The 26,218-nt window shown below is 44.4% G+C and overlaps 3 protein-coding genes across 4 annotated transcripts in view; all 3 read right to left on the reverse strand.

Annotated features, from left to right (window-relative positions):
- The window catches only part of LOC134568421 (oocyte zinc finger protein XlCOF7.1-like), a 162,549-nt gene extending 145,562 nt beyond the window's left edge, over positions 1-16,987 (reverse strand). For both annotated transcript variants that reach the window (XM_063427002.1, XM_063427001.1), the window contains exon 1: positions 16,793-16,987. The gene's annotated coding sequence lies outside the window, so the exon portion shown is untranslated. The remainder of the gene's footprint in view (positions 1-16,792) is intronic.
- LOC134568430 (oocyte zinc finger protein XlCOF7.1-like) overlaps positions 1-26,218 on the reverse strand; it is a 552,154-nt gene that overhangs the window by 475,205 nt on the left and 50,731 nt on the right. The window lies entirely within an intron of this gene.
- The window catches only part of LOC134568431 (oocyte zinc finger protein XlCOF7.1-like), a 350,471-nt gene that overhangs the window by 146,466 nt on the left and 177,787 nt on the right, over positions 1-26,218 (reverse strand). The gene's annotated exons all lie outside the window — the stretch shown is intronic.

A 26,218-nucleotide genomic window follows, 5' to 3' on the forward strand; every position in this document is an offset into this window, starting at 1 on the left:
CAGACACAGACCAAATTGAAACGGCTGAAAAATCAGATAGCTTGCTAACTCCAACTCTTTTACATGCAGCAGTTACTAAAATGCAGATCATAGTCACAGAAGCTATAGCTGACTTAAAAAAGGATCTTACGGATTTGGATATTCGGACATCTCATCTAGAGGAAAAGGTAGATGTTATAAATGGTAGATGTTATAACCTTGGGAGATCGCTTGATTACCCTACAAGATAAATTATTTATGCAGGAATTAAAACTTGCGAATGTAGAAGATAGATCAAGTTGCAACAATCTTAGATTACGCGGGGTATCAGAAGAAGTAGGAGCACAGGATATAACAGCTTTCACGACAGTTATTCCAAGTTATCCTGCCAGACTTACCACTCAATATGTTCCTTTTGGATCGCATATATATATATATATATAGACTCCCCCGACTGCAACATTTGCCTGCCTCTAAGCCAAGGGATGTGCTTATGAGGCTCCATTACGATCATGTAAAGGAACAGATAATCCATGTACATAGATCTAATCAAGATCAGCTGAAACATTAAGAGGCAGAAGATCCTTCAAGGATATTGCTGAATCATTACGACATCATAATATCCCTTACAGAAGGAGCTATTCAGCTAAACTTCTCATTACTAAAGGAGGGAAACTCATTATAGCTGCTTCACCTTCAGAAGGGATAGATCTGTTGCACAAATGGGGACTAGTTAAAGATCTCAAATTTAAGTCTACAAGCTCAACTAAAACAACAGGTGATGAAAGACGCATGCAGAGACGCAGGCATGTTACACCGAAAGAAGATTAAGACTGACCTCCTGAGAATAATCAAGGGTTTGGCAATCTTATATATTATTGAACTGATCAAATGTTTAAATGTTCCATCGATAATTACTATTAACCCAACAACCTATATGGGCTTAATTGAATTATATAGTAACTAAAGCATATTGATATTGCATCAGTTAAACCTTACTACAGAAGATGAAACAGGGACAGGATATCTGACCAGAAGAAAATGTAATTTGTAACGGGGTTTTTTTTTTTTTGATTCTTTTTGTATCAGGCTCACTTCAAATTAACAAAAGTGTATTTATCTTCACAGGTATAACTCTTTCAACCGCCAAGGCACTGAAGTTAAATTTTTAAGTACTAGTAAATGCTTGGCAATGTTATATTATGCCTTATATACTTATCCCCTTGTAGCATTGCAGTCAACAAGGGTCTAATTGAATTACAGTTAAAGGGCAACAGCACTATACTACATATGGTTAAGTTACCTATGGGAAATAAATTAATTTGTTAATAGCCTCTGCCAGGTACCCAGCAGCAATCTCCTGTTCCCCACGGTATTTACAAAATCCTTTTCGCAAGTATTTAATATTGTTGAATTTTATGGTGCAATGTATCCGATCAGTATTTTAAGCTACGCCGTATTTAAAGCTATGCAGAAATGTAATAGAACTATGTCTAAGGAGCACCTGATATATATTATAAAATGTTACTATATTACTTGCAAAAGTGATATAATACACAGCTTACTGGACTAGAGGCACTATAACGTACTCTGTTTTTTTTTCATCTTCATCACGGTCATATTATGCCTAATCTACCCGTTATAAATTAACGTCCAGGGCCTGTAGGTAATTCTAACGCTTTTTACGGCGACCCCTTTTGTTTAAACAATTCTTTAACAACAATACTTTATACCCTATAGTTTATTTAAATTATGAATGTATAGCCCTTATTAGTTTCACTTGATATATCGTTGAAAGTGACCATTGTACAAATATTTATTTTTCCCCTCCCCGCTTTTTTCTTTTTTTTCTCTTCTTGTATATTGTTATATTGACTATTGTACCTTGTTAGTTCCAACATTCAACCACTGTGACACGCTTAAATACCAGACTACGTTAAATATAAGGGCTAGGACATAAAAGGACTAACGACTCACTTGACTATAATATATTGCTTCAGGCAGAAGTAAAGCATCTTTTAAGCAAAAGTGATTGTCAAACAGACAGAACCCAACAAATCATATTGTCTTGCCTATACTTGCCCATATTCAATCGGGTGCAATGAAATTTTACACGCATAATGTTAGAGGGCTAAACATACCCCATAAGCATTATACCCTCCTTAAGGAAATATGTAGTTCACAAGCAGACATTATATGCCTGCAGGAAACCCATTTTAACCCCTTAAGGACACATGACATGTGTGACATGTCAAGATTCCCTTTTATTCCAGGCGTTTGGTCCTTAAGGGGTTAAACATGACAAACCTATTCTAAGAATTAGAAATTCTCCATATCAATACCATGCCACATCCCCCTCCAAAAGCAGAAGAGTCTCGATATTGGTCAGCCACACGCTCGCTTTCGGCCAAATTTCAGTTCAATTAGATCCGCAGGGCAGATTTATTATTCTCATATGTTCATTAAATAATACCGTTTACACAATAGTCAGTTCATACTTCCCGAACAAGAATCAGTCCAGCTATTTGTTCACTCTTTTAGACAAGGTAGAGAAACTACAAACAGGAATCCTGATTATATGTGGGGATGTGCCTTACACACATATAAAAGAAAAAAACACTTACATAACCAATGCACATCTCTCAATAACAAATTGGCTTCATATGGTCTTTATTATTATTATTATGATATTTATAGAGCGCCATCAAATTCTGCAGCGCATCAAATTCTGGACAAACAGACATGTAGTTGTAACCAGACAAGTTGGACACACAGGAACAGAGGGGTTGAGGGCCCTGCTTTATTAAGGAAAGAAAAGTGGGCTTCATTGGGTGCGTAGAAGGATGCGACGGTTACTAGGATTCCATTCAATTCGCCCACTTAAATTAGTAATCTACCTACATGGTCAGTGTATTGCTTACGAAGTGTAAATGCCCAGTCTGAGTAAAATAGTATTGCCACGCCTTTATTATTGTTATTATTATTATTATTATTATGATAATTATAGAGTGCTGTCAAATTCCGCAGCGCTTTACAATGGGTGGGCAAACAGACATGTAGTTGTAACCAGACAAGTTGGACACACAGGAACATAGGGGTTGAGGCCCCTGCTCAATGAGCTTACATGCTAGAGGGAGTGGGGTAAAATGACACAAAACGGTAAGGATAGTATTAGACTAGTGACAGTTGCAGAAGAGTAATCAGTCAGGAGCTATTAACAGTTTAATTGATACGCTTTTATGAAGAAGTGGGTTTTGAAGAAGTGGAGACTGGGTGAGCATCTAACAGAGGAGGGAAGCGAGTTCCACAGGAATGGTGCAGCCCTCGAGAAATCTTGAAGGCGAGCATCAGAGGTGGGAGTACGGACAGAAGATAGATGTAAGTATTCAGCAGATCGTAAGGGCCTAGACGGGACATACTTGTGTATAAGGGAGGATAGATAGGTGGGAGCAGCATTATGTAGAGATTTGAAAGCAAGAACCAGAATTTTAAATTGAGCTCTATATTTTATATGAAGCCAATGTAGGGACTGACAGTAGGGTGAGGCATGGGAGGTGCGGGCGGACAAGAAGACGAGCCTCGCCGCCGCATTCATTATGGACTGTAACAGCGCAAGTTGGGAGCATGTAAGACCACTGAGAAGCAGATTACAGTAGTCAAGGTGAGAAAGGACAGTGGAATGGACCAACACCTTAGTCGCATCTGGCGTTAAGTATGGGCGGATGCGCGTAATGTCTTTGAGATGGAAATGACAGGATTTGGCGATAGACTGAACATGAGGCTTGAAGGAGAGGTCGGAGTCAACACCTGTCAGGGTACCTGGAGTCTCTACCGTTGAGAGAGGTAGAGACTTAGAAGGTTATCCGTCCGGACGCCATGTCTCCTCGGTCTCCCGCGGTTCACTCGACCTTGCTAACGCCGGCCGCGAGGGAGTCACTTCCTTTTATAACAGAAGGACCGGAGGTAGACGTCATGACGCTAACCCGAAACATCCTGCCACTCAAATCTCGGGAGACGAATCAGGACTCGCCGGAGGCGTGTCTCCTCTCCCTAGCCAGGATACTTAACGGGGGTTCTCTCATTCACTCATTGCCCTGTCGTGGTTCTAGTCCTCCTAGTCACACAGTGCTTTGTGATTCTCTTGTCTTTTGGTTCTGACCCGGCTTTGTTATTTACTCTCCTGCCTTTCTGTATTCCTTGACCCGGCTTGTCTCTCGTTTACCTGTCTTCTGTTATCCTCGACCTCGGCTTGTCTCTGACCATTCTATTGTAGTTCTACGTTAGTCCGGCCATTCTAAGGACCGGTATACGTATCAGCTACTCTTTGTACTCTGCGTGTTGGATTCCTGACCCGATCCTGACATTACGACAGGGCCATGGATCCTGCAGGTACAAATTGTCAGCTTGGTTCTCCTGATCCTAGGTTTGACGCCATGGATCATAGGATGGATCAGATGGCTCTGGCACTACAGGCGCTGCTGTCTCGCCCTATTAATCCACCTGAGGAGAGGCGTAACACTTCTGCTTCTTCTGTGGGTTCAGGGTTAGAGGTAGCTACTGTAGGTGCTTCTTCCCAAGTTACCCCACCTGTACGTTATGCTGGTTCTCCTGAGAGGTGTCGTGGCTTTTTGAACCAGATCAGTATTCACTTCGAGCTACAGCCCCGTTCATACCCTACTGATAGGGCAAAGGTGGGATTTATTATTACCTTACTCATTGAGAGAGCTCTGAGATGGGCGAATCCGTTGTGGGAGAATGATAATCCATTAGTCTATAACTATAATTCCTTTGTAGCTGCTTTTAAAAGAACTTTTGACCCTCCTGGCAGGAAGGCCAATGCAGCCAGATTACTGTTGCGCCTTAGACAAGACAACCAAACCCTTGTGGATTATGCACTAGAGTTCAGGTCTTTGGCGGCAGAGGTAAAATGGAATGAACAGGCCTATATAGACGTATTCTTAAATGGATTATCTGATGTAATACTTGATGAGGTAGCTACTAGAGAACTTCCCGAGAATCTGGAGGACTTAATTTCCTTTGTCTCCCGTATTGACGAACGCCTAAGGGAGAGACAGAATACTCGAGATAGAACCGCTAAATCTTTCTCTAGACTAGTACCATCATTTCAAGTTTCTGAAACCAAAGATCCACAGGTTTCGGAACCTATGCAGTTAGGCCTTACTCGTCTCTCAGAGGAGGAGAGACAGTACAGGAGAAGAGAGGGACTGTGTATGTATTGTGGGTTCAGAGGTCATGTACGTTTGAGCTGTCCCAGCCGTCCGGGAAACGCTCGCACCTAAGTTTCTCTAGAGGACAGACCTTGGGTGTTTCGATTTTGTCCTCTACTCATAACTACAAAGAACATAGACTCCTTTTACCGGTCTCGTTAACTTGGGAGAAGGGAACTTTAGAAACTATGGCATTGATAGACTCCGGTGCTGCTGAGAGTTTTATCGACCAAAAGTTTCTCACTAAACACACTATCCCATCCCAGTTAAGGAAGACACCCTTGGCTGTTGAAGCCATTGATGGTAGACCTTTAGTTGAGCCTGTGATTTCCCGGGAGACCACACCTCTTTACTTAACTATTGGTATTCTACACAAGGAGGAAATATCCCTACTACTCATTTCATCCCCTTCTGTTCCCATAGTCCTGGGATATTCCTGGCTTAAGAAACATAACCCCGTTATAGATTGGAGATCAGGGGAAATAGTTTCTTGGGGCCAGAATTGTCAAGAGAGTTGTTTAAAGAAAGTGTCACCTCCTTGTAGTGTCAACCCAATTAATAACGCTACTGACTCTACCAAAGTACAGATACCGTCCTTGTATCAAGATTTAAAGGCAGTATTTGACAAAAGAAAGGCTGATACCTTACCACCACATAGGCCTTTTGATTGCAAAATTAATTTACTTTCTGGTACCATGCCCCCCAGGGGTCATGTATATCCTTTGTCCACGAATGAGAACTTAGTTCTAGAGGAGTATATTCGTGAAAACCTAGACAAGGGGTTCATTAGAAGATCCTCCTCCCCTGCTGGGGCTGGATTTTTTTTTGTTAAAAAGAAGGATGGCTCTTTAAGACCTTGCATTGACTACCGAGGCCTTAACAAGATAACCATCAGAAATGTTTATCCGATCCCCTTGATCACCGAGCTTTTTGACCGATTAAAAAGTTCTAAAATTTTCACTAAGTTGGACCTTAGAGGTGCTTATAATTTAGTGAGAATCCACGACGGTGACGAGTGGAAAACTGCATTCAATACTCGATATGGGCACTATGAGTATACGGTAATGCCTTTTGGTCTCTGCAATGCTACGGCAGTATTTCAGGACCTTATTAATGAGGTTCTTAGGGAGTTTCAAGATGACTGTGTAATTGTATACCTTGATGATATTCTTATACATTCCAGGGATATTGAGACTCACCACAGGCAAGTCAGGAGGGTTTTACACAAACTTCTTCAGCATGGCTTATACTGCAAACTAGAGAAATGCAGCTTTGACCAATCCCAAACTACATTTCTTGGTTATGTGATTTCTGGGGAAGGGTTTGAAATGGATCCGGAGAAGCTCCAATCCATACTAGACTGGCCTTTACCTCAGGGTCTCAAGGCTATCCAGAGATTCATTGGTTTCTCTAATTACTACAGACGTTTCATTAAGGGATACTCCTCTATCATTGCTCCCATCACTAACATGACCAAACAAGGGGCTGAGACTAAGAATTGGTCTACTGAAGCTCTTCGGGCTTTTGAGACACTCAAAGAGCTGTTTGCTTCCGCACCAATTTTAGTTCACCCTGATACTACTCTACCTTTCCTACTCGAAGTAGACGCTTCTGAGACAGGTATAGGTGCTGTTCTGTCCCAAAGGTTGGGTGTAGATAAACCACTACATCCTTGTGGATACTTTTCCAAAAAATTGTCCGGTACTGAAAGCAGATATGACATTGGTGACAGGGAACTACTAGCGGTTATAATGGCCTTGAAGGAGTGGAGACATTTATTGGAGGGTACCTTGCATCCTGTTACTATTTTGACGGATCATAAGAACTTATCCTATATTGGGGAGGCTAAACGACTATCATCTAGACAGGTTCGTTGGTCCATATTTCTCACTCACTTCAACTACGTACTCACATATAGGCCAGGTTCTAAGAATTCTAAAGCCGACGCCTTATCTCGCCAATATGAACCTGCTGCCGTATCTGAGCCGGTTTTGTCCTCTATAGTACCCAAGTGTAACATTATCGCTAACACTACTCTCAAAGTTCATTCCCCGCTACTTGATCAGATAAGGAACTTGCAGCATCTGGCACCTAGACTGACTCCGGTTTCCAGACTTTTCGTTCCCCCTGAACTTCAATTGGAGCTCTTACAGTGTCTTCACGAGAGTAAGGTGGCTGGTCATCCGGGTGTCCGCAAGACGTATTCTTTGATCTCCAAGGATTTCTGGTGGCCGTCGTTACGGAAGGATATTAAGGATTTTATCGGGGTTTGTGTGGTCTGTACTAAAACCAAACTACCGCATTCGCTTCCTTGTGGCCTTCTACAACCGCTGGAGATTCCTGACAAACCTTGGTCCTGTGTGGCTATGGACTTTATTGTGGATCTGCCGGTTTCTAAAAAACACACTGTTATTCTTACCGTAGTCGATAGGTTTACCAAGATGGCACATTTCGTACCTTTGCCTAAACTCCCGACTTCTCCTGAATTGGCAGAGGTCTTTGCTAAAGAGATTTTTCGTTTACATGGGATTCCTTCTGAGATCACTTCTGATAGAGGCTCCCAATTTGTTTCACGTTTTTGGAGGTCGTTCTGTTCTCAATTAGGCATCAAATTGAATTTTTCGTCCGCCTATCACCCTCAGTCTAACGGAGCTGCTGAACGAACTAACCAAAAGATTGAGCAATACTTACGTTGTTTTGTTTCCGAACACCAGGACGATTGGGTCGGTTTGATTCCTTGGGCAGAGTTTGCGCACAACAATCTTGTTTGTGACTCCACGCATTCAAGTCCCTTCTTCATGAACTATGGCTTTCATCCATCTATTCTTCCCCCGGTTTCTCCTTCCCAAGGAGTACCGTCGGTTGATGTCCATGTGGCCAACTTGAGGAAGTTGTGGGATCAGACTCGACAGATTCTTCTACACAATTCTGTACTGGTAAAGAAACATGCTGACAAACGTAGAAGGGCGGCTCCGAATTTTGTTCCAGGCGATAGAGTGTGGTTGAGCACTAGGAATATTCGTCTTAAAGTTCCTTCCATGAAGTTCGCTCCTCGTTATATTGGTCCTTACAGGATCTTGACTCGAATTAACCCAGTGGCATATCGTCTAGCTCTTCCAGCTACTTTACGCATCCCGAACTCCTTTCACGTGTCATTGTTGAAACCTCTAATCTGTAACAGATTCTCCTCCACAATCGCCCCTCCGCGCCCTGTTCAGGTGGAGGGTCAGGAGGAGTATGAGGTTAACTCCATTATTGATTCTCGTGTCTCCCGGGGACGAGTACAATATTTAGTTGACTGGAGGGGATATGGTCCTGAGGAGAGGAGTTGGGTACCACAAGAGGATGTTCATGCTCCTCGTCTTCGCAGGGCATTTCACGCCCGCTTTCCATCTCGCCCCGGCTCCTTCCGCCCGGTGGGCGTATCTGAGGGGGGGGGTACTGTCAGGGTACCTGGAGTCTCTACCGTTGAGAGAGGTAGAGACTTAGAAGGTTATCCGTCCGGACGCCATGTCTCCTCGGTCTCCCGCGGTTCACTCGACCTTGCTAACGCCGGCCGCGAGGGAGTCACTTCCTTTTATAACAGAAGGACCGGAGGTAGACGTCATGACGCTAACCCGAAACATCCTGCCACTCAAATCTCGGGAGACGAATCAGGACTCGCCGGAGGCGTGTCTCCTCTCCCTAGCCAGGATACTTAACGGGGGTTCTCTCATTCACTCATTGCCCTGTCGTGGTTCTAGTCCTCCTAGTCACACAGTGCTTTGTGATTCTCTTGTCTTTTGGTTCTGACCCGGCTTTGTTATTTACTCTCCTGCCTTTCTGTATTCCTTGACCCGGCTTGTCTCTCGTTTACCTGTCTTCTGTTATCCTCGACCTCGGCTTGTCTCTGACCATTCTATTGTAGTTCTACGTTAGTCCGGCCATTCTAAGGACCGGTATACGTATCAGCTACTCTTTGTACTCTGCGTGTTGGATTCCTGACCCGATCCTGACAACACCTAGGCAACGAGCCTGCATGGTGGAGCGGATAGTAGCACCGTTGACTTGGAGGGAGACAGACACAGGAGTAACAACATTTGAGGGAGGAAAGACCAGAATTTCTGTTTTGGTCAAGTTTAGTTTAAGGAAGTGGGCAGCCATCCAGTTAGAAATAGCAGAGAGGCAGTCAGAGACACTAGTCAAGAGGGACGGGGAGAGATCAGGAGAGGACAGGTAGATTTGCGTGTCATCCGCATAGAAATGATATTGGAAGCCAAAGGATCTAATGAGTTTACCAAGGGAGGCAGTATAGACTGAACCTTGGGGAACACCGACAGAGAGGAGTTGGGGAGAAGAAGCAGAGCCAGAGAAAGAAACACTGAAAGAGCGCTGGGAGAGGTAGGATGAGCATCAGGAGAGAGCAATATCTTGTAGACCGATATTGCGGAGGATGAGAAGAAGCTGTTGATGATCAACAGTGTCAAAAGCCGCAGACAGGTCAAGGAGAATTAGGATAGAGTAGTGACCATGAGATGATTTATAATATATGATATATGGAGAACTTTACATCCAGAAGCTAGAAATATACACATCACTCACAAGTGTATAATACATACTCCAGTATAGATGGATATCTCATGCTTCACATTCATATGTATCAGGTTAACACCTGTGAGATAGGTACCTCAGCGGAATCTGATCATAATCCAGTGTTACTCACCCTTATAGATTTATATCAATATAAAAATAGAAGCCCATGGAGATTGAACGAACAGCTGCTCAATGATACTACATTTGCGGACACGATTCGGAAGGAAATACAACAATACTTCAATATCAATGATAATGAAGATACGAACTCTGTCGCAGTATGGCTAGCGCATAAAACAGTTTTCCGAGGGATCCTATTGTGTAGGGCATCTTACTTAAAGAAGATAAATCATACACATCTGATTAATCTTTTTAAAAAAGCTCCAAGACTTGCATAGAGCAAATCAAGTAAATCCTTCTCAAGCTATACAACAGCAAATACTGACGGTGCAACAAGATATTAACACAATTCATACTAAAAAGGCTACAGTAACACTGAAGAAACTTAAAGTGACTTCTTATTCTATGGGAAACAAAGCTACAAAAGTACTTGCGCAAAGACTGCGAAACAAATAGGCACAGATCAGAATACCATTTATAAATACCCACTCGGGGCACAAAGTTATGCAACCTACACAGATTTGCAACGAATTTGCGCAGTACTACAATACCTTATATAACTTCAAAGATCAATCGACTCAGTCACAACCCACTCTTGCATCTATAAGTTCATTTCTAGCAAACTTTACTTTCCCTAAAATAACAAGATACTACTCAGACTCAAGTTATCCGCACCTATCACTATGGAAGAGGTACTCTACCAAATTGACAAAATCCCTAATGGGAAAGAACCAGGTCCAGATGGCTGTACTAACATATACTATGCCACTTTAAAACATGAATTGTCTGCAGCTCTTACTAATTTCTTTAATAACGCCACCCAAATGGGGTCTTTTCCAACTCACATTATCACTATCCCCGAACCAGGGAAACCTCCGTCTCTTAAATTTAGACGCAAAACTATACGCTAAAATATTTGCAGAACGACTCAAAAACATATTACCGACATTAATCCATACGGATCAAGTGGGATTTGTGACAGTTAGACAGGGATCAGATAACATCAGGAAGACATTAGACCTATACAAAATCTTAAAACAAACTAAACAGGAGAGCATTATGTTATCCCTCGATGCAGGAAAGGAGCTTGATCGTCTGAATTGGCAATTCCTCAACGAAACCCTATTGGCCTATGGATTTCCAACCTTCTTTCTTTCTGCAGTTAAGGCTTTGTATAGTGCTCCTACAGCAACAGTGCTGAACTCAGGATTTTCATTGCAGGCGTTTCCGATTACAAATGGGTCCCGACAGGGCTGCCCATTATCTCCTCTCCTATACGTGTTAGCCTTAGAACCCCTTGCTATAACTATACGAAACAACAACAGCATTGATGGAGTGTGGGTTGGACACAAGGAATATAAACTCAGCTTTATTTGTTGATGATTTTTTTCTTATACTCACACAACCACTTATAACACTCATTACATAAAGTTATACAGGCATATAGCCTACAGTCCTACTATTAACTTAACATTACTAAAACTCAAGCAATGTGTTTCAACATTTTGAAAATTACTGAAGAAAGGCTAAAAGCCTTTGATTGGAGAAAGGATCATCTAGTATACATAGGTATCAAAATAACTCAAAGATAACAAATCATTTCAAGCTAACTATACGAAGCTACTGAAAGAAATAAGCAGCCTACGACAATCCTGGAAGAATCCGTTTTTATCCTGGGTAGGTAGAATAGCGGCACTATTAAGATTTCTATACTACCCAAGATTCTGTATCGTTTTATCTCTTTATATCTCCCACAAATTTTCTTACGCTTCAGTTGGGGGAGGGGGGGGGGGGGGGGGCAAACATCCCTGAGTCCCTAAAGTGTTAATAATGAGAAACGTGAAAAACGGAGGAATGGGACTCCCAAATATTAAAGCGTATTATTACTCCACTATTCTTACAAATGTCTTCAGCACTCATCTGTCCGACTATAATCCTCAATGGGTGGCAATAGAGAGCAATTACTGTAGAAACCATGATTTGTCATCAACCCTGTGGATTCATCAGCATTTGAGACAAACATCTGTAACCCCTTAGTGACCAGGCCATTTTCAATTTTATTACCGTTTTCCTAGCTATTAAATGTTCATTCTAAAGATACCATTATTTTCATCATATTATATGATTTACTAGAATAAAAAAAGTAAAATATGATGAAAAATAAAACACAGCTGGCCATCATGCACAAATGTCCCAGTTGGAACATTTCTGAAGCCAGCCAATGTAATTCACATCCAACAAACTGTATGTTTTGGAAAAGTACAAACCCTAGGGCATTTCACATGGTGGCATTTCAACACTTTACATGCACTAATTCTACCACCAGTCTCTGTCAAACGTTTTTGTGGTGTTATTTTTCACTCACACATTCTACTTTGAGCATAGATTCTAAGCTCCTGTTAGGTGTTACTGCCAAAGGACACACCAATATGTGCTCAGCAACATCTCCCGAGTACAGCGATACCACCCATGCATACGTTTGTCAGGTTCACTGGGGGGTGCAAAGCAAAATGTCTGATATGCGTTTTTCAAATTGTCCATATCTTGTTTGCCTATCTTCCTTTTGGGGGCCTTATCAGATATCCCAATGCATTTTATTGACATGAGCGTGCATATATTTGAAAAGTTGACACCCCGCAGTAGTTGAAGAACGTGTGTGGAGGTAACTGTTCAATCCTCATTTTCACACACGCACACTGCTTTTTGACTGTGATTTAGGAGAGCCCGTTGTTAGTTATTGCAAGAACACACCCCAGGTTATTTTCTGCAAGGCTTCTCCTTAGGACACCATGCCCCCCATGCACAGGGTAAATGTAACAACCCCCCCCAAAAAAAAAAAGACACACAAAAAAAAAAACTGAACGGCAAATGTTAAAAAATAAATAAAAAATGGACCAGCGTGTGGTATTGTTTGAAGCAGTCGCCAATGCAGAGACCAGTCAGTCCAGGGCAATCAGGACAGTAATATACACTTCTTTTCTATGCCCCCTCTTAGAACAGACCTGCATCTTTTTGGGGGATTCTTCTTTGCCGCTGTAGGGGGGATTTTAAAAATAAAATGTGTAGCCCCAAGTCTGCTCTCTCCCATCACCGCCCGGAGAGCAGTTGCATCACGGTACAAAATCCCCGAAATGATCTGGAGCTGAAACTGTAAAAATCTCAGTTGCATCCCGGGGTTTGCTTTTTTGAACAACAAAAAAGCGTTGTGGGTTGCAGTCTGCATTAAGTAGATTGCAACCTTTTTGTACCAGGCCCTTGTCTTTCGTATAATTAGGTAGGGCTGCAGCAGCTGATCTGCCAGATCAACCCCACCCATGTGCCGGTTATAGGCCTTGATGCACACTGGCTTTCTTGTCCTCTCAGCTCTGCCACGTACAGGGACCTCCACAGTCCCCTCAGTGTGGATGGTGGTAAGAAGGTACACATCCTTCTTGTCTCTGTACTTAACTGCTAACAGCTCCTCTTGGCGCAGAGCTGAGGTCTCCCCCCTTCGTAGCCGGGTGCGTGCAAGTTGTCCTGGGAAACCTGTGCTGTTCTTTTTAATTGTGCCGCAAGCTACTGTATCAAAACAGTACCGTAGCTTGAACAAAGGGACACTTGTATAAAAATTGTCAGTATACAAGTGGTACCCTTTGTTCATCAGGGGGAAAATCAGGTCCCAGACAATCTTGCCACTGGTTCCCATATGTTCTGGGCAACCTGGAGGGTCAAGGTGGCTATCCTTTCCCTCGTACACCCGGAAGGCCTGAATATACTCAGTCTCACTATCACAGAGCTTATACATCTTTACACCATACCTAGAGCGCTTGGAAGGAACATACTGCTTGAATCCCAGCCTTCCCTTATACTTCATCAGGGATTCATTCACGCATATATTCCTTCCAGGTGTATAAGCCTCTGCAAACCTGGCAGCAAAGTGGGTAATCAGGGGGCGGATTTTATACAGCCTGCCAAATTGGGGATGCTCCCTAGGGGGGCACAGGCTATTGTCGCTGAAGTGCATGAAATGCAGAATCATTTCATACCTCTTCCTCGACATACATTGGGAGTAAATGGGGGTAGAGCAGATGGGGCTACTGCTCCAGTAGGAGCGGATGGAGGGCTTCTTTATGATGCACATCAGCATAGTCAATGCCCAGAATCTTTTAAATTCTGGCACATCGAAGGGTGCCCATTGCTGCTTTGCCAAAAAAGAGTCAGGATTTGTAGCTCGGAATTGATGGGCATATAAATTAGTTTGGGCGACAATGTTACCCGATACATCATCGCCCAGAAACACCTCCATAAACTGCTGAGGGCTAAATCCTGTGACATCCAAATTAATGCCAGGATTTGCAGTAAAGGGTGGGATGTCTGGCATCTGGCAATGAGGCACTACCCACTCCTCAGCAGTTCTGCCAGCTGGACCAGCACGTCTCTTTCTGGAAGGGGGGCTAGCAGGTACAGATACAACATCACTAGATACATCACTAGCAGCAGACACTGTATCTAGTGATGATGTATCCGAGCACCTGGCTGGGTCAAAATCAGGGTCAGAGTCTGACATAGACACGTCAGTCTCTAGCGCAAGGGTGGCGTATGACTGCTCAGCGCTGGTTGACTTCCGTGACCCATGTGACATGATAACCACTTTACTTAGTGACCTGTCACAAAAAAAATGATTGCCAGGACCCCTCGAGGCACTCAACACATGCAGAGCATCACTGCAATACTATCAGAGCTTGCAGAGATCAAAATAGCTGCGGACGTACCAGGTACGTCCAAGGTCATTATGGACAGTTTTCTGCCAGACGTACCTTATACGTCCGCGGTCGGGAAGGGGTTAAACATACTCCCAAACTCCAGACATCTTCTTAAAATATGGGACACCTGCAGAGATAAATTATGTTCGACACATCCATGGGCTTTAGCGACTCCAATCAAAACTCTATATCACTGCAACGGAACGTTTCCATCTATTTCACCTATGTAGCCCAGGGGGACTTAAATCCTTTCCGGATTTAAGAGAGGAATTTACACTACCCTTGAATTTTACATTCGCTTACCTTCAAATTAAAGCAATTATTACTGTGAACAAGATCTAAACAAGGAAACAGACACTACAAACTTCTATTCCAAAGCGCAATGCCCATCGATCTGCACTCCAAAAAAAAAACCAATAGCTATTTGTTACCTCAATCTCTCTAACCCAGATGCGAATAATAAATGGAAATTTATGCAAGAATGGCAAGAAGATCTCCAAACTAATATTTCTCAGACAGAATGGGAGCAGATTTTCACTGTCCATAATGGATTAACTACTAGAACTGCTCACTTTGAAGCATCATGGAAAATTCTTTAAAGGTGGTACATGTTACCATCACGACTACACTCCATGTTTCCCGCAACGTCAGACATGTGCTGGCGATGTCACACTAGTAAAGGCACCATGCTACATATTTGGTGGATGTGTAAACGAGTGAACTCTCTGTGGAAGAACATTATAAGAATGATAAAGCAAATTATTAACTTTCAACTAGCTTATGAACCAAAAACAATACTCCTTCGACTACTTCCAGACAACATCTCCAAACCAATCAAAAAAAAATATATATCTTCTACTGAGCACAGTATCTATATTCATAGCTAGAAATTGTAAAACTATCGACCTACTCTCTCTTCGAGAAGTGGAGAATGCAATGTCCTTAACAGTTCAGTATGAACTAACATGGAACCAGATGAAAATAGGGAAATATAGCCCTCATATCTCCAAAATGTGGAAGACTTATCTACAACTTACTTATACAGAACCAAATCAACCTCCGCACAGTTAGATGAAGAGAGAGGTACCCACATCAGTTACTCAAAGTGCCTGAAAATAAACTTATTTACGACCACACTCTCCTGATCCACATAATATTATAGAACACATTAATGTTGTCTAGGATCTGGTATGGAATACATTAGATGAATATTTGCTACATCCCTTTTATTATAGCCCTCCCCCCACCCTTCCATTTGTCCAGTATTGTCTTTTCTTCCTCCCCTCTCCTTTCGTCCTTTCCCCTTTCTTTACAGCACGCTAGATAGGTTACGATATAGAATAATTTTCTGGATGATGTCATAGATTCCTGAAATCCGGGGATATTCTCTAATATACATGGAATAGAGTCACATTTTCTCTAGAGGAAGAGTTCAAATAGATGTACACTCTACCCCACATGCCCAAGATATTTTTTCCGCACCATAGGACAATCCGTCAATATATTCCTTTAAATAGTCCTATAAGAAGGATAGAACGACTGACTTTAAACCAATGAGTGACTCAGGGGGTAATGTACTAAAATAGTAAGGAGATTTTAATTTATTGATTTTTTTTTTTATTTATGAATTGTACTACTACAAATGTATGTCTCAGTAAATTATAATATAATATTCTAGGCTCACAGTGTGCCACTCCAATCAGCTAAGTAAGCCATAACACCTGCAAAGGGTTTCTGAGCCTTTAAATGGTCTCTCAGTCTGGTTCAGTAGTTATCACAATCATGGGGAAGACTGCTGACCTGACAGTTGTGCAGAAAACCATCATTGACACCCTCCAGGAGGGAAAGCCTCAAAAGGTAATTGCGAAGGAAGTTGGGTGTTCCCAAAGTGCTGTATCAAAGCAAATTAATAGAAAGTTATGTGGAAAGGAAAAGTGTGGAAGAAAAAGGTGCACAAGCAGAAGGGATGACCGCAGCCTGGAGAGATTTATCAGGAAAAGGTAATTCAAATGTCTTTCACAAGGAGTGGACTGAGGCTGGAGTCAGTGCATCAAGAGCCACCACACACAGACGGATCCTGGACATAGACTTCAGATGTTGTATTCCTCTTCTCAAGTCGCTCCCGAACAACAAACGTCAGAAGCGTCTTACCTGGGCTAAAGAAAAACAGATCTGGTCTGTTGCTCAGTGGTCCAAAGTCCTCTTTTCTGATGAGAGCAACTTTTGCATCTCATTTGGAAACCAAGGACCCAGAGTCTGGAGGAAGAATGGAGATGCACACACTGCAAGATGCTTGAAGTTCAGTGTGAAGTTTCCACAGTCTGTGTTGATTTGGGGAGCTATGTCATCTGCTGGTGTTGGTCCACTGTGCTTCATTATGTCCATGGTCAACGTAGCCGTCTACCAGGAGATTTTGGAGCACTTCATGCTTCCTTCCACAGACAAGCTTTATGGGGATGCTGACTTAATTTTACAGCAGGACTTGGCACCTGCCAAAAGCACCAAAGCCTGGTTTAATGACCGTGGGATTACTGTGCTTGATTGGCCAGCAAACTCACCTGACCTGAACCCCATAGAGAATCTACGAGGCATTGCAAAGAGAAAGATGAGAGCCATGAGACCGAACAATGCAAAAGAGCTGAAGGCTATTGAAGCATCCTGGTCTTACATAACACCTCAGCAGTGCCACAGGCTGATAGCTTCCATGCCACGCCGCATTGAGGCAGTAATTGCTGCAAAAGGGGCCCAAACCAAGTACAGAGTCCATATGCATGCTTATACTTTTCAGAGGTCCGATAATGTTCTATGTACACTCCTTGTTTTATTGATTGCATATAATATTCTAATTTACTAAGATTGTGGATTTGGGGTTTTCATGTGCTGTAAGCCATAATCACCGCACTTATGACACATGACGGCTTGAACTATCTTACTTTGCATGTAATGCATCTATCTCATATATTCGTTTCTCCTTTTACGTTGCATTACTGAAATAAATGAACTTTTGCACACTATTCTAATTTTTTTAGTATCACCTGTACTCCTTTTTACTATAATTTGCTTTGCAAAATTAGATTCAGTCCATAAAGCCTCACGTATCTGCATTTATGCTAGAGGAACAAATTACACATACTGTGTATATCACATACATTCTAATAACATATATTCTAAACACATGCAGCACATAATTTCACTGTTATCCCCCCTACCTCTGCCACTGGAAGGCTATGCCAAGTATCTACTACTCTTTTTATATCACTCCTAGCCTCTAGCACTTATACTATAGCTCCTATAGTAGCTCCTGACTGATTCCTCTTCTGCAACTGTCACTAGTCTAATACTATCCTTACCTTTTTGTGTCATTTTACCCCACTCCCTCGATCATGTAAGCTCATTGAGCCTGTGTGTCCAACTTGTCTGGTTACAACTACATGTCTGTTTGTCCACCCATTGTAAAGCGCTGTGGAATTTTACGGCGCTCTATAAATATCTTATTAATAATAATAATAATGATAATAATAATAATAATAATAATACTAGACGGTTGTGCTATTTAAATTGTAATAGAAACCTGGTTTGACCTGCCGGTGGAAATGTACTGGGATTTAAAGAAAATCTGTGTATACATTATTTATCGTTTACCATACTTAGAAAAATGACAATATTTTTATGAAAGATAAGAAATAAGACTATGAAACATAATGGTGATTGTGCAAGATCATAAAATATATTATTTGTGTTGTCAGGGACAATAAGAAGAGTTATGTTAGTGGTGCACAAGTCGGTTGTGGTGTGCTGAAACCGACATTCGGGTAGGCCTGTAAAAAGATTTAATAGTTTAACACTTTAATACATGGCTACATTACACCATAAATACATTTTATCAGCATCTATAACCATACCTGAAAGAGAAAATTGTTGGTGGGAGATACTCTATAACAGAGATACTGGCTGATCCATGTTATGCCAAGGGGTGAAACAATTAAACTAAATTGGTGACTTGGGAACCTAACTAGTTGGCAAGTAGCGATGAGAGACTCTACCAATGATTCGGGCCATTGGGTATGTTTGCCACCGAGCATTGTGGCGGGGTGTTGGCCTCTCGGTGAGGATTAAAGAGATTCAAAATGACTGTGACAGGTGAGGCCCTAACCGCTTTGCCGAGAGGGCAGAGATGCGAGGCAGTAACTATGATTTTGCCCTAGGGAATTTGGAGGCAAATTGGGACAAAGGGACTAGTAGGTTAGCAAAGGGAATTAGGTTTTTGAACTTGTTAAAATGATACCTTCGGGGGGGCGTGGCCAGCGACTGAACCGAGCGGACGTCTCCATGCAGAGCTCCGCTTGGAAACATAGCCAAAACTAGCCAATACACGTGGAAAATAATTGAGATTCCACCCGAAAAGTCTACCACCCCCAAACAGAGACAATGGGGAAGAAACATAAGAAGAACCAGGGCATGGCTATGCCTCGACAGCCCGATATCAGACAATCCTTTGCACCCACCACGAGTCTCAAGATGGCGCCTGAGGCCTGCCACGCGTCAGAATCTTCGGCTGAGGAGGAAGACTTACCCTCACCCCGTTCGGAAGTCCGCTCCACTACACCGGACTCCGAAAATGAAGAGACCCCAGCCACAAAAGGGGATATCAGGAGGCTGCTGGTTGAAATGCGGCAAATATGGAGAGAGGATCTACAAAAGGTCCAAACAGAGGTGGAAGATGTGCGCCGTGCAGTCCAGGGCCTAGAAACCCGAGAAACCTCCAGGGACAAAAAGCTAAGTGCGGTGGAACAGACCCAAGAGGCACTTACAACACAGGTACAAGACCTGAGGCGCATAGTGACTACTATGGAGACAAGACACAGAATGAAAAACCTGCGTCTCAGAGGAGTACCTGAATCAGTAACAGACACACAACTCCTGACGTACGCCCAAGACCTCACGGCGACTATGGGCACAAAACCAGCACAAACTGGTACACTGGTCACCGCAGCATTTAGGGTGCGCAAATCTGCAGCAGCACCCAGAGATGCACCGAGAGATATTATTATAGTCACACGAGACATTTCCGCAAGAGCCGCCATACTAACCAGATCGAGAGAGCTGGGAGCGGTGCCTCATGCGGGACATAAAGTGGCAGTGTACCCGGACACACCGTTCTCTGCCTTAATAGAAAAAAGAAAGCTGGCACCCATAGCCCGGAGACTGAGAGACGCCGACATTAAGTACAGATGGGGCATGGATGGGTCCCTCACTACTATCACCAACGGAGAGAGCAACACACTTACCTCGCAGGGGGATCCCGACAGCTTCTTGCAGCTCATCGGTATGGGGAAATCGCGGCAACCAGAGACCCCACTGCCCACAGATACGAGTGCAGAAAAGGTGAACTCTACCTGCAACAAACGTAGCCTACAAAGGACAACAGGCTCCACTATCAAGAGACTAACCCTGGCACCCAGAAGTGAAAAGCAGCACTTCATAAATAGAGTGAGGCACATAGACGGCCTGCCTGAACGGTCAAAGAACTAAGCCGAAGAGTAAAGTCCACACAAGGCGCTACTAAGTGCTGATCTATGCTCCAGTATTACAGGACACTATATGATGTTTTTCTTTATATATAATGGTTAAATCTGTTGCTGATCATAATTGTATTTGCGCTTTCCCATTATTTACACTATATATTATGGTTATAAATGTCAATCATAAAACTTTCAATAAAATATAAATTGAAAAAAAAAAAATGATACCTTCATGTTAAAACTTATCCAAGCACCAACTAGTCTGGACCTGGTTCTAACAGGTACACAAGAACACAATAATACAAAAAGGTTTAGCTCTATATACAAAAATAAGGCATATTTACAGACCAAACTGGTATTCTCACAAGGACCGATGTATACTGTAGATAATATACCTATGTAACGGACCGTTTTGCCCACAAGAGGTTAAAAACCGTTTAGGCGATCTTCCCCTTTCAGATGCACAGACAGCTACTGCAGTCACCACTCTCCCGAACTGCAAACACACGAATACTGGAAACAGCCGAATAGGGAAAACCATGCGAATAGGTTTACACTCCTAGCAGTCAAACTGGAACAGCATACAATAAATCCTCCCCCAATAATGAGACAACACTTCACTTTGAGGGTTAAGCAGGAACTCACTTGTAATAGCCACACACTGGCTTTTATGCAAGTCCCCATGCAAGGGGACATCCCACAGAGTGGGACACAGTACAACCAATCGTTTACAGGAGAACCATAAAACACACCCACATTTACATCACAATCCCTCCTCTCTGTCCAGGAGATAATTGTGAAGTAATCCAATTATCTCCCAGGACAGAGGCAAGACTCCATTAACCACATGGCAGTAACAATACAATAAAAGACATAAAATTACATACAGTTACATTTATTCCATAAAACATAGACATTCTACATATCCCCAGATAGCTTAGATCTGAGTGCACATTACTACCGAATGGCGCTCAAATCACATAAATACAGTTCAATCGCCATGGAGCCAAAGTCTTTCAGTATATGGCTGGGCTCCATGGCATAGCTATCTGCCGGTAAAATAAAAGTTTAAAATGCAGGACCATAGTCTAAAGGGAGCAGGCGAGCAACACGGCCTCTCCAGTGGACAGTGGCGAGGTTGGTTCCACCACAACCTAGAACATAAATTAAAACTTCAATAGTGTAATACTGTTGGGAAAAAAAAAAGTCCCCACTCCTAACCTGAATGGGGGACCTATTGCCCCCCCGGCCCCCACCACTGAACGGAGGGTGGGGGCCCTAAAGTAAAATAAGGGGGGGACATTGTAGCGAAAGCCACTTCGCCACTGTGGTTTGGAGGGGGCTGCTTGCCCGCCTCTTACCCTGTGACTACGGTCCCTGGGCGATTTGGCCCTTCATGCACGGTATTTGGGCATACTGTGGGTTATTGGGCTGCCCCAGGATTATGGGCCCTCTCATCAGCCCATACGAAACTTAAACCCCATGGCGTTTGAACTGTGTTTGTGGCATCTAAACGCTGTTTGGATATGTTGAGCGCTCAGATACAAGCCATCTGGGGATGGGTTGAATGTGGGGGTTCTGTTTAGTATAACAGGAGTTATGTATTTTTATGTCTTTTGGTGGTTGCTGGTAACATGTGCTTAATGGAGGCTGTGTTTGTCCCTGGATATAATTAAATCAGCTTCTCCATTGTCTCCAGGATAGAGGATTCTGTGGAACTAGTTTGAGCTGGAAAAACCATGCTTCCAGAAGGTCAAATGCACATTTGTACTAACTTTTGAACCCCTGGTCCAATTCGTATGATTTTTGAGTATGTTGTTCCCCCGAGTGGATTGATTGTGTATATGTATTTTTATGCGAATGTGATGTATATTTTGGGAGTTATGAATGTTGTGTAAAAACTGTATTTTCCCTACCTAGGATAATTGTATTTCCTGTGTGTACAGATAATTAGTTTACAGGTAGAGGGGAGGGCTATGTGTGGGATGTAACTATTGTGTGATTGGTTAATGTACGTTACTGTGTGTCCCTCCCCTTCATGGGAGCACCTAATAAAAAGGGCTGCAAGCTAGCAGCCAGAGAGTTCTATTTTTACCCTCAACTTGAGTCCTGTCTCTTATTGGGGAAATCTGCTACAAGGGATTGCTATGCTAGGCATATTCCCTTGCTATAATCACTGAGCTCTTGTAAGAGCTTGTTCCTGCTTCGTTCTGAAGGGAGATAGCTGCAGCCTGCGGTGCTTATGGTGTCTGGTGGAGTGCTTGGAGTCCTCTGGAAGAGCTAGGAACATCTTTCAACGGAGGTACCCAGTCGGGGTGCCAGTGGATCCGTTACATTGGTGGCAAGCGGTGGGATGGCGTCCTAGTGCGAGGAGAAGCAGCTCAGAGACACCGGTAACGTGGGGAGTTGTGCAGCGTCCCTATCTTCAGCAACATAATGGAACCAGCAGTGGCTACAGCAAGCATGGCGTATAGCTACTCTGTACTAGAGTTTGGCACGATGGTAGGGTTGCGCCTGAAGTTTTACGGACCCAATCCAGAGGAGAAATACGTGCGGTTCGTGTGGGACATGGTGACCCGGAACCTACAACACAGGGCGTTGAGGGAAGGCCAGTGGGCACGTTGGGAGAAACTCCAGCCACAGGTAGAGTGGGACGAGGAAGAAACCGAGGTGGCCGGTGGAGATGGGACCGAGGTCTCTCTACCGGCCCTACAGGGATGCTGGGCACCCGGCCCAGATCCCCAGCGGCAGTATGTTTTACAGGGAGGGGAGACAGTCGGTCTCACTCCCCAGCGGCAGAATGTGTTATTGGAGGAAGAGACAACCGGTCTCCCTCCCCAACAGCAACCAGAGGTACCCGAGGTAGAGGACCTCATAGACTGGTCCTGGGAGGACCCCCTGCAGGCAGGTGGAGATGGGACCGAGATCTCTCCACCGGCCCTACAGGGATGCTGGGCAACCGGCCCAGATCCCCAACTAGAGCTGGAGTTACAGAAAGTGGAGAGCATCGACCTCCCCCCCCAGCAGCAGCCAGAGTACCAGGGGGAGGTAAGTGATATTTCTCCTCCCCAGTCAACTCCTTTGTTCCCTGACCCCCCCGCAGAAGAGCTGGCAACTGGGCAGAGCGCCGCTGGCCTCTGTCCTCCCTTGTTTCCTTCCCCTGAGCCTGACTTTCTACAGGCTGCCTCAGCGAAAGAGCTGGCAACTGGGCAGAGCGCCGCTGGCCTCTGTCCTTCCTTTTTTCCTTACCCTGAGACTACCCCAGCTCTGACCCTGGAGCAGAGCACATCGGGCATCTGGCCCCCAAGTACTCACAGCCATTTGCCCAGCAAGGCCGAGGGTGCCACAGTTTCACCCCACAACTTGGGACCTACAGGCCAGTATGACTTATTGTTGGGGGGCTATTCTGTGAATTCTTTATTGTGGGGGGGCTACACTGCTAAATTTGTTTTGTGGGTTAGACCCTCTGTGAACTATGTACCGTGGGTGGGCCATTCTGTGAATTCTTTATTGTGGGGGGGCTACACTGCTAAATTTGTTTTGTGGGTGGGCTACTCTGCTAATTTTGTTTTATGGGTGGGCTGCCCGACTAATCTAGGTACTGACCGGCAGAAGGTCAGGTACCTGGTTAGTCTACCCCCGAATGGGAAGATATGTAGCGAAAGCCACTTCGCCACTGTGGTTTGGAGGGGGCTGCTTGCCCGCCTCTTACCCTGTGACTACGGTCCCTGGGCGATTTGGCCCTTCATGCACGGTATTTGGGCATACTGTGGGTTATTGGGCTGCCCCAGGATTATGGGCCCTCTCATCAGCCCATACGAAACTTAAACCCCATGGCGTTTGAACTGTGTTTGTGGCATCTAAACGCTGTTTGGATATGTTGAGCGCTCAGATACAAGCCATCTGGGGATGGGTTGAATGTGGGGGTTCTGTTTAGTATAACAGGAGTTATGTATTTTTATGTCTTTTGGTGGTTGCTGGTAACATGTGCTTAATGGAGGCTGTGTTTGTCCCTGGATATAATTAAATCAGCTTCTCCATTGTCTCCAGGATAGAGGATTCTGTGGAACTAGTTTGAGCTGGAAAAACCATGCTTCCAGAAGGTCAAATGCACATTTGTACTAACTTTTGAACCCCTGGTCCAATTCGTATGATTTTTGAGTATGTTGTTCCCCCGAGTGGATTGATTGTGTATATGTATTTTTATGCGAATGTGATGTATATTTTGGGAGTTATGAATGTTGTGTAAAAACTGTATTTTCCCTACCTAGGATAATTGTATTTCCTGTGTGTACAGATAATTAGTTTACAGGTAGAGGGGAGGGCTATGTGTGGGATGTAACTATTGTGTGATTGGTTAATGTACGTTACTGTGTGTCCCTCCCCTTCATGGGAGCACCTAATAAAAAGGGCTGCAAGCTAGCAGCCAGAGAGTTCTATTTTTACCCTCAACTTGAGTCCTGTCTCTTATTGGGGAAATCTGCTACAAGGGATTGCTATGCTAGGCATATTCCCTTGCTATAATCACTGAGCTCTTGTAAGAGCTTGTTCCTGCTTCGTTCTGAAGGGAGATAGCTGCAGCCTGCGGTGCTTATGGTGTCTGGTGGAGTGCTTGGAGTCCTCTGGAAGAGCTAGGAACATCTTTCAACGGAGGTACCCAGTCGGGGTGCCAGTGGATCCGTTACATTGGTGGCAAGCGGTGGGATGGCGTCCTAGTGCGAGGAGAAGCAGCTCAGAGACACCGGTAACGTGGGGAGTTGTGCAGCGTCCCTATCTTCAGCAACATAATGGAACCAGCAGTGGCTACAGCAAGCATGGCGTATAGCTACTCTGTACTAGAGTTTGGCACGATGGTAGGGTTGCGCCTGAAGTTTTACGGACCCAATCCAGAGGAGAAATACGTGCAGTTCGTGTGGGACATGGTGACCCGGAACCTACAACACAGGGCGTTGAGGGAAGGCCAGTGGGCACGTTGGGAGAAACTCCAGCCACAGGTAGAGTGGGACGAGGAAGAAACCGAGGTGGCCGGTGGAGATGGGACCGAGGTCTCTCTACCGGCCCTACAGGGATGCTGGGCACCCGGCCCAGATCCCCAGCGGCAGTATGTTTTACAGGGAGGGGAGACAGTCGGTCTCACTCCCCAGCGGCAGAATGTGTTATTGGAGGAAGAGACAACCGGTCTCCCTCCCCAACAGCAACCAGAGGTACCCGAGGTAGAGGACCTCATAGACTGGTCCTGGGAGGACCCCCTGCAGGCAGGTGGAGATGGGACCGAGATCTCTCCACCGGCCCTACAGGGATGCTGGGCAACCGGCCCAGATCCCCAACTAGAGCTGGAGTTACAGAAAGTGGAGAGCATCGACCTCCCCCCCCAGCAGCAGCCGGAGTACCAGGGGGAGGTAAGTGATATTTCTCCTCCCCAGTCAACTCCTTTGTTCCCTGACCCCCCCGCAGAAGAGCTGGCAACTGGGCAGAGCGCCGCTGGCCTCTGTCCTCCCTTGTTTCCTTCCCCTGAGCCTGACTTTCTACAGGCTGCCTCAGCGGAAGAGCTGGCAACTGGGCAGAGCGCCGCTGGCCTCTGTCCTTCCTTTTTTCCTTACCCTGAGACTACCCCAGCTCTGACCCTGGAGCAGAGCACATCGGGCATCTGGCCCCCAAGTACTCACAGCCATTTGCCCAGCAAGGCCGAGGGTGCCACAGTTTCACCCCACAACTTGGGACCTACAGGCCAGTATGACTTATTGTTGGGGGGCTATTCTGTGAATTCTTTATTGTGGGGGGGCTACACTGCTAAATTTGTTTTGTGGGTTAGACCCTCTGTGAACTATGTACCGTGGGTGGGCCATTCTGTGAATTCTTTATTGTGGGGGGGCTACACTGCTAAATTTGTTTTGTGGGTGGGCTACTCTGCTAATTTTGTTTTATGGGTGGGCTGCCCGACTAATCTAGGTACTGACCGGCAGAAGGTCAGGTACCTGGTTAGTCTACCCCCGAATGGGAAGATATGTAGCGAAAGCCACTTCGCCACTGTGGTTTGGAGGGGGCTGCTTGCCCG

Source organism: Pelobates fuscus, chromosome 7 (assembly GCF_036172605.1).
Source record: "Pelobates fuscus isolate aPelFus1 chromosome 7, aPelFus1.pri, whole genome shotgun sequence".
Lineage (NCBI taxonomy): Eukaryota > Metazoa > Chordata > Amphibia > Anura > Pelobatidae > Pelobates > Pelobates fuscus.